General features: G+C 39.2%; 1 protein-coding gene across 3 annotated transcripts in view; it reads left to right on the top strand.

The window, feature by feature from the left end:
• Nucleotides 1–1,030: 1,030 nt before the first annotated feature.
• FAT3 (FAT atypical cadherin 3) overlaps nucleotides 1,031–8,377 on the top strand; it is a 573,936-nt gene continuing 566,589 nt past the window's right edge. For all 3 annotated transcript variants that reach the window (XM_061202721.1, XM_061202723.1, XM_061202722.1), the window contains exon 1: nucleotides 1,031–1,056. The gene's annotated coding sequence lies outside the window, so the exon portion shown is untranslated. The remainder of the gene's footprint in view (nucleotides 1,057–8,377) is intronic.

Genomic DNA, 8,377 nt, shown 5'->3' with positions numbered 1-8,377 from the left:
TCACAAGGCTCCATGTATATTGAAATTAAAATAATATATTTCTTGACTGTATGACTGCAGAATTTGGCATGAATTTATGGAAGCTACACTCTTCCCCTTTCTGCTTTGCTGATGTCCCCCACATTGTGAGTCAGCCTCTGGGGGAATCTAGCCCGGCTGTCTTGGCTCTGTTGCCCACTGGATTTCGACTCTGCAAGACATCTCCTCTCTCTTGTCCTTGGCTTCCTCCAGTATACTGAGAAACAGTTCATATGTTACATTTCTGGTTACTTTCAAATACATAGCTTCATAGTAGCTCTGTGTGATAGGGGAGGTGGAACAGGGTCAGAAAGTTGAAATGTTTTGCCCAGGGTCATAAGCAAGCAGAAGTTCACCTCGTACTCACTTTCCAAATCCAGTTTCTTCAGCTCCACTGCTTGGCTAGGGTTTATTATAAATTGTAAGGACCTGACATTGGGTAATGGACAAAAAACTATGCAAATAAATGGAGTACTTTATTGCTTCATTGTTATTTATTTGAGTAAATATTCATTTACATGTTGCTATTATGTCTCAAAATGTGTAATTATTTTATTATTGGGAGCATTAGCACTTTGGAAGGAAAGTCTTTAAATATCTGATAAACATAGCAAATATTGAATAATGTGAAGCATTTTAATGAGTTTCCATTGACTTTAGTTTGCAAATTATGGTAATGGAGTAAAGGAAGGGATTTCTTGGTAGTGAAACTGACAGGAGGACAGTGTGTATGAGTGTGTGTGTGTGTGTGTGTGAGAGAGAGAGAGAGAGAGAATCTACAACCACATTTACAGCTTTTCAGATTCTGTTATTGAATCTGTACAGAGCTGAATAAATAAATGTTAAGAAAATAAAACCTGTAATAAAATACTTTATCATGTCAAATAAAATGTATATTTAGGAGTGCCGTTTGAGATAAGTTTTCAGCCTATCTCTAGATGTAATAGATCAAGAGTCATTTAACATTGTTTAGCACTGCTGTTGCACAGTTAAACATTATCTATGGTTGAACGGATCGTGAAATGCAGTGCGCATAAGGTATGTTTTCTTTCTTCCGTTTTTTTCTAAATGTGGGTTCCATCGAAACCTCTCTACGATATTAAAAGTCCTTCTCTGATCTGAATAAATATTTTCTCTTCAGGCAGATCATATATTATAGTTTGACCAAATAAAGGCTTATGGCAGAGGCACATGAAATGCAGATCATAGTAAAATAGCACTGGATACAGCCCCCCAGGGCAGGTGCGGGCTGTACTTTTAGCAGTGAACCCCTCCTTATGAAAGTCTCTGCCACAGGACTTCAGGAGAAGCTGATGTCCTTTTGAATCAAAGTGGCCGTAACATTGCATCCTCACTTCTTTGCCCTGATCATGGACTGAGATACTCCAGTAGTGCGATACTAACATTCTTGTCTTTAGCTTGTGAAATTCATAATACAGTGAAACCTAATGTGAATGAAAAACAGAATTGGAACTTTGCTTTTAAAAAAGAGTTTTCTCTACTATATTCTTGTGATTTTTTTTTCCTTCCAAAAAAAATCATTTTTTACTTTGTTGAATAAAGGTAGTATTGATATGTAACAAGGGGGATTTATAAGAGGAGAAATAATACATTAGACAAGAGTGCATATACAAAACACTAAAGCTGAGATGAATTCACTTGACTAAAGGCTATTATATTATGTTTCTTAAGATCGCCTTCTCTTAGCTTAGTGTTCCTTACCAGACTTCCCTGGTTATTATCTCTTCTTTCAATTACATTCTACACATATCAGCTACAGAGCTATAATTTTCCTGAAGCAGCTCTTCCATCTTGATGCTTCCTTGATCAACAAAAATAGGTAGGGAGAGGGTTCCAGAATTGCCTCCAAGCTAAAGTTCATCATCTTCAGTTTGATATTTAAGGCTTGGAGGCCAACCTCTCGAGCTTTATTTACCTCTTTCCCTATCATGTCCTCTTGCTTGCTCTAGTCTAGCTACACTGGGTCACTGGTTCTTTCATGGCCTTGCACTTTTCCACATCTGTGTTTTCACTTTCTTGGAGTTGGGACCAAAAAGATTCCAATCAATCATTAGAATTCTCTCTGCCCTTTGTGACCGACCTCACATGAGAGTGTAATACTGTGGTGGGCGAGAGCCTGGGCATTGCAGTCAGACACACCAAACTGGAATTGTAGTTCTATCATACGTGAGTGAGAACGTGGGCAAGAACCTTAAACTCTCCAAACCTCAGTTTCATCATGTGTGAAACAGAGATAGTGACACCTCATGAATTTATCGTGAGAATGAAATAAAATGATATAGGTAAGGCGTATATGATCACAATGCCTGGCATTTAGTAGGCACTCAGTAAAATATTAAACGCTTCCTTCTTCATGGAGTTTCTCTATTTTCCATCCTACAAAACAATTAGCCTCCTATTTGAATTCTTATAATACTTTGCATCTTTATAGTATTGCCGTGTTCTGTTATCATTTTCCTTCCCTTAAGCTCTTTGAAGTTTATCTCTGCTAGATGTTTCATAAATGTTGGTTGAATTAAGTTAGGTTGCTGAACCAGGGCTTAATAACAGTGGGGTTTAAATGATTTCATCATAAAATAAATGGGAATTTTAGATAATTAATGGTTCCTAGCTCATGCCAAAACCCAAGCATCATTTTTATAGTGTAATAACTAAAATTGAGCTGAAAATAAGCAACACTGAAAGCCAGATACTTAAATTATAAATAGCTGGGGAGGACCAAAGAGGTCAAATAGCTGATGCAAGGTCATTCAACATGGAATCATAACCAGGGTATTTGGACATTGCCACCAGTGATTTGATCTGCACTCTTTGTAAAGTTACAAATATTTATTGTAACGGTGACTTCTCTGTGTTTCAGATTCTCATTAAATCATATTAGCAATGCTAGCTTTCTAATAATTTTAACTGACTTACCTGAATCACTGAAATTCTGGTATAAGGGAGTTGGGCAATCAAGTGAAGCAGCAGCTTGCACCCCAACCTGTGACCGGGAGGAAAGTATAGTCAGCACTCACTGTTTGGCTGTCCCTCTACACCTCTCCTCCTCCTCTTCTCTATACAGCTGCCCTTTCTCTCTGAATTTCCTTATCTGGTGGGGAATTTGGAGCTGCAAGTCCTGGAACGTATTCAGAATTCTCCAGATTCTCATCTTGAAGTATCAAAGATAAGAAAAACTGTGAAAGTTTTTTTCCAACCTTAAATCATGTTCAAATTATCATCCTCCCTACATCTGCCTCATAAATGTAGGTTTTAATTTAAAAGTACTTTTATTTCTCCATTAAGGCAGCAGCGAGACATTTTTGAAGAAAGGACAAGATATTAGGGGCTCTCCCCAGTTATATCCCACACTCCTGAGCTGTGAAGAAGCATTAGTACTCTTCCTAAAGCATCTCTTTAATCATGACCCTCCCCTGATTCCCACCTCCGCCCCTCCACAAAATCAAAAGGGGAGAAAACCTTTTTCATTTTGCTCCCAGTTAAGTAGATTACAATTGGTAAAGGATTGAGGGTGAAAACTGAATTGCGAAGCAAAGGAACTGACCAGTATTCCAGTATTTCCGTATTGCCTTTCTTCTCTTTTAGAGTGACTTCACGAAGGAAGTGAGAGTCATAACTTAAAGAAAGTAACATCATTATCTTTGGTAGACTTTGCAAAATATCTTACTAATGCCTTATGACTTTTGTCAGGATTCATTTTATACTCCCACCTAAGAGGCTAATCTATAGCTGATGATTTTCTTTCTTTCTCCATTTTTAAATTTCAGTCATCTATAGAGGGATTCCAGAGAGTGCCATTGATAAAGGAGTGATTCTTTCCATGAGTTAGGGGGGTGCATCTTATGTGCAAATAATGCCATTCATATCAGGCTTATAATTCTCTCCCTGGTAGAATACGAAAACACCACCTTGAGGAGAAAAGATAGCTGCTTCAATTATGGGAAGACTTTGAAACAGCCCTGGGCCAGCATTTGTGAAACCTTGTTCAGAGATGCTCTCTTCTGTCAGTGAAGACCTGACTCAGATAAGAACTGATCACAATTAAATTAGGCTTCTGTGAGGGAATGTCGGGCTGGAGGGACTGCCCTGTATGTTCCCCATTGATTAGACCTGTGGAAATTCTTATCCTGAAGGCACTCTAGGCCAGGATCCTGAGGAAGTCTGCATGTATTAGAAAGGAGAAGCGCTGACTGCGTTAAATATCTGATGATGCTGCACCGGGAACATGAGACGGGCCACCATCACTGTCATCTGCTCACTTTGAGAATCCCACGAGTTACCTTTAGCCCATTTCCTCCCCTCCTCAGTGTTGGATCCTTCTTCTGTTGATCTACATAGGGAAACCTACATACTTGGTTTTGTTCAAAAAAAAAAAAAAAAAAAGGCAAACATTCCCCAACTGTCTTTCCCCTGACTCAGACACTGAATGTATGCAAAATTCCCAAATGACTTGAAACGGAAGATTTCACTCCTTTGACTTTTTTATTTAGGTTAAGTGGTTGATTATGGTTTTCTTGTCAGGCAGGGGGGTTTTGCAATTGATTGATCGGATGGATGATGGACAGAGGTGATGTATTAGAGTTATTGGGTACTTCCGTGCGTTTGAGTGAGGTGATTGCTTGCCACTATGTAATCTAAAAGAATCACACCCGCTTTCCAAAAAAACTGTGGCTTTTCCAAAAATCTCAGAGGCTTTGCATAGTATATCAATATATAAATCTGATGTAAAAAAAATAAGAGCATGGCTTTGAGGAAAGCTAATGTCTTTTATACTTTATTTTAAATTGTGATAAAAAACATATAACACAATATCTACCATCTTATCGATTTTAAAATATAGTGTTCAGTAGTGTTAAGTGTTTTCACATTGTTTTCTAACTATAGGCTAATGGTATTGAGGAGGTCCTAGTCCAGAAATAACTGCATACAATGTGGCAGAGATTGTGAACATGTTGTTAAAAAAAAAAAAGATTCTGGAACTGAAAGTAAAATTAAATCCGTGGAAAAGGAAGAAGGTAGAGCAAGAAGGACATTCCAAAATTGTCCCCAAAATCAAAGTCCAAAGTTTCAAAGGAAGATTGATATGTATTGAATCACATGAGTATATATTCTATATAATCTGTGTCTGAACTGTGAAGGGCAAAAATATATAAATCATTTATTTGTTGGCTTCACTTTTACTTAGTGGAGAGATCAACATTATGATAATCTGGAACAGAACTGACTTTTGGGGGCCATTTTTTAATAAAATCAAATCACCAGTAACTATTCGACTGTAAAACCAGATAACCTTAAACTACCAAATAATGTTTCTTGACTCTTTCTTAGTGACATGTTGAATCCAAATAAACTCCGGAGTGGTACAAGTAGGGTCGCAGACCATATGGCTTCCATTTGCAATTCTATGAGAGTATGGTAAACAAACATTCTCTTTGTACTTCTAGAAATTATTTTAAAAGATAATAGTTTTATAACTTTATTTTTGGTTTAGAGCTTGAGTTCTTATCCTGGCGCTGCCATCAGCAAGCCCATGTGATGAGTATTGATTTCTGAGCATCACCTTTTGACCTCCATGGCAAGGTTGATGCACCAAACTGTTACCAAGCGCAGGTTCACATGCTCAGTGCACAGTGAGACCAAGCAATACTGAAATGTCAGAGTTTGGAGCAGAGAAATGTTTATTGCAGGGCCATGCCAGGTGACAGGTGGCTCGTGCCCAAAAAACCTCGAATCCCCCCAGAGCGTTTCAGGAAAGCATTTTCAAAGGCAAGGTGAGGGAGGGGCATGGTTAGTTGTTGCAAACTTCTTGGTATTGGAATCCTTTTCCAGCTGTTCTTGCAGCTGTCCAGGTAGGTCAGGTCATGATGTTCCTGTAAACCTCCAACAAGACAAATGTTATTCTCTGTTCTGCAACCTTTTATCTCTATATGAATGGAAAAATGTTATACTTTTAAACGTCAGAGCCTTGAGAATGGGCTATCCTGTATATTTCAGGCTATAGGCGACATTCTTTTGCAAAAGGTGCATAGCTAGCATGACTAAGCACAGGTAACAGAGTACAAAGGTTAAAGTAAAAGAAACAGATCTAATATGGAGTCAGATTTGTTCTTCCCTATTACAAAACTACCTCTGAAATTCCTTCCTCCTTAACCTCCCTAACTCTGGAAGCACCAGCGTTCAAGTTATCTCAGATAACAAAACAATGCACAAGGTCTGGCCATGTGGTAAGCACTCATTCTGTGTTAGCTGTTATTACCATTTCCCAAGTCAACAAATATTTATTGAATGACTGGTATTTGATCTTGCAGAAAATATGGGAGGCAAAGTGTAGCGATGCCTACAATTCTAGTTAGGGACATTTAATCTAAGTAATTTTTCACTAATATCATTTGTTCTTTCTCCTAAAAACACATAAGTAGTGGAAGGATGGTATTGTTACCTTTGTGAGGCTGAGAGCTAGCACTTCTCTTTTGGATGTGGAAATAGAGGTTTTTGAAAACTATAGTACAGCCTAGTGGATTCGTGAAGCTCAGAACTTAAAGTGCTTGGTATACAGATTTTTCTGTTGCTACATTCTTTATTAATAATATTTACTCTTGTCTGTTCGCATTTACTAATAACACATGGACATTGAAAAGCATACTTCTGGGCTTATGTTTGTAATGGTTGGATGAAATTTGCTCATAATGGTCAAACCACTAGGGCTTCTTTCCTTAGTTAAAAAAAGGAAGTGGGAAAGGCATGTTAAACACAACAGAAATCTGTTCTAAAGGAAAATTCAGATCTGAACTCCTTAGGTGGAATGGTTTGATAAAGGTTAAACAAACCTTCTCTCACTCTTGTGGGACTTTAAAGTAAATTTCATCTAAATTCTTGTCAGCTTCCCTGTACAGCTGTCCCTAAACATCTGCCATGGCTGCTCGGTATGGTGGCTTCCCCCTTTCACAGTTTACTTATGCTTGTGTAAACTATTTATTTGTAATGCATAATTGGTGGAAAAGTGTAGACTTGGTTTTTAACTACATCGACTCAGGGTAGACTGGAAGAAAGCTCTATTTAACTTCATGGAATGGAAGTAGTTGGTTTAAGGCTTGTTAGAGTTGCAACCCCATTTATTTTCCAGCAACTGTTGATGTAAAGGGGTGTTTAAAAATCTGTTTAGGTTCTTGTAGCTTGGGGTAATTTGGGGAGTTGTGCTTGGCCTCTCAATCCAGGACTGGGTTTGAGAACCCTGCCTCGTAGACCATGCTGCTGAGGAAAATGACTCTTTTGAAGCCATGGAAAAGTGAGGCAGCTCAAAGCCTGGGGAGGCTGTGGTCTTAGTCGTCATGCAGAGAAAATTATGTGACCCTTGAGAGAGGTGGCCCTCCATTGACCTGGAAAGATCAATCTTCCAGGGTCCTGACTCTGTTGGCAGAATAAATGCTTCTGTAAAGAGTGAGATCCCAGTCAGGTTGCTGGAAAACTGGAGAACATTAGTCCTTGGGAGCAAACAGGGAGTCTAGCTGTCAGGGTGACTGATGGTCTTGCCACACGTGAATACTTCCTGGAGAAGTCAGGTCAAATGGTTCCACCACCGAGAGGTGAAAGTTTCTTCATTCTGTGCTGTGGGCAGGTAGCTGAGAACCCAGCCAGGTTCATACTGTGGGGATGGAGGTCATCCCATCCCTAACAGAGGGAAGCTCAATTCTTAGTACCAGATACTCAGAGCTGTTCTCCGTGGGTCAGTATCCTGGGAACATCTCAAGGGCAGCAGAAGGGCTCTGTGCAGTGTCTCTTCCATGAACCATTCTTCTTGGGAGTCATTTTATTTCATATACTTGCTACTGCCCTTCTCAGTATAATTGCCCTCGTTGCCCTACTCCAGTTGCAACCTCAGCATTAATTGACATCTTACTCCTGATGCTAATTCTTTGTTTGGGAGCCTGTCTTGTGTCTTGTAGGATGTTTAACAGCATCCCTGGCCCGTGCCCACCAAATGCTAGTAGCACCTCTCTCCTCATTGTGACAATGAAAAATGTCTGCAGACACTGCCAAATGTACTCTGGGGACAAAATTGTCCCCAGTTAAGAACCACTGCTCTAATCCCATGTTTTCAGAAGACATTTATAGTTTATCCAACAGCAAATATTGGGCACCTGTTACGTGCCAAACACTAGGTTTGGTGTGGGACAAGAATGATGACCCTAAGAGATGGTCCCTTCCTTCATAGAGTTTATAGTCCAGCTGGGAGAGCAGATAGTAATCAAACAGTCTTATTAAAATATAATTAAAATGGTAATAACTGTGATGAAAGAAATGTTCTGGGTGCTCTGAGGACCAATAACAAGAAGCCACA

This window comes from Eubalaena glacialis, chromosome 10 (genome assembly GCF_028564815.1).
Source record: "Eubalaena glacialis isolate mEubGla1 chromosome 10, mEubGla1.1.hap2.+ XY, whole genome shotgun sequence".
NCBI lineage: Eukaryota > Metazoa > Chordata > Mammalia > Artiodactyla > Balaenidae > Eubalaena > Eubalaena glacialis.
The sequence above is the reverse complement of the archived record's forward strand: the minus strand, read 5'-3'. Positions and strand labels throughout refer to the sequence as shown.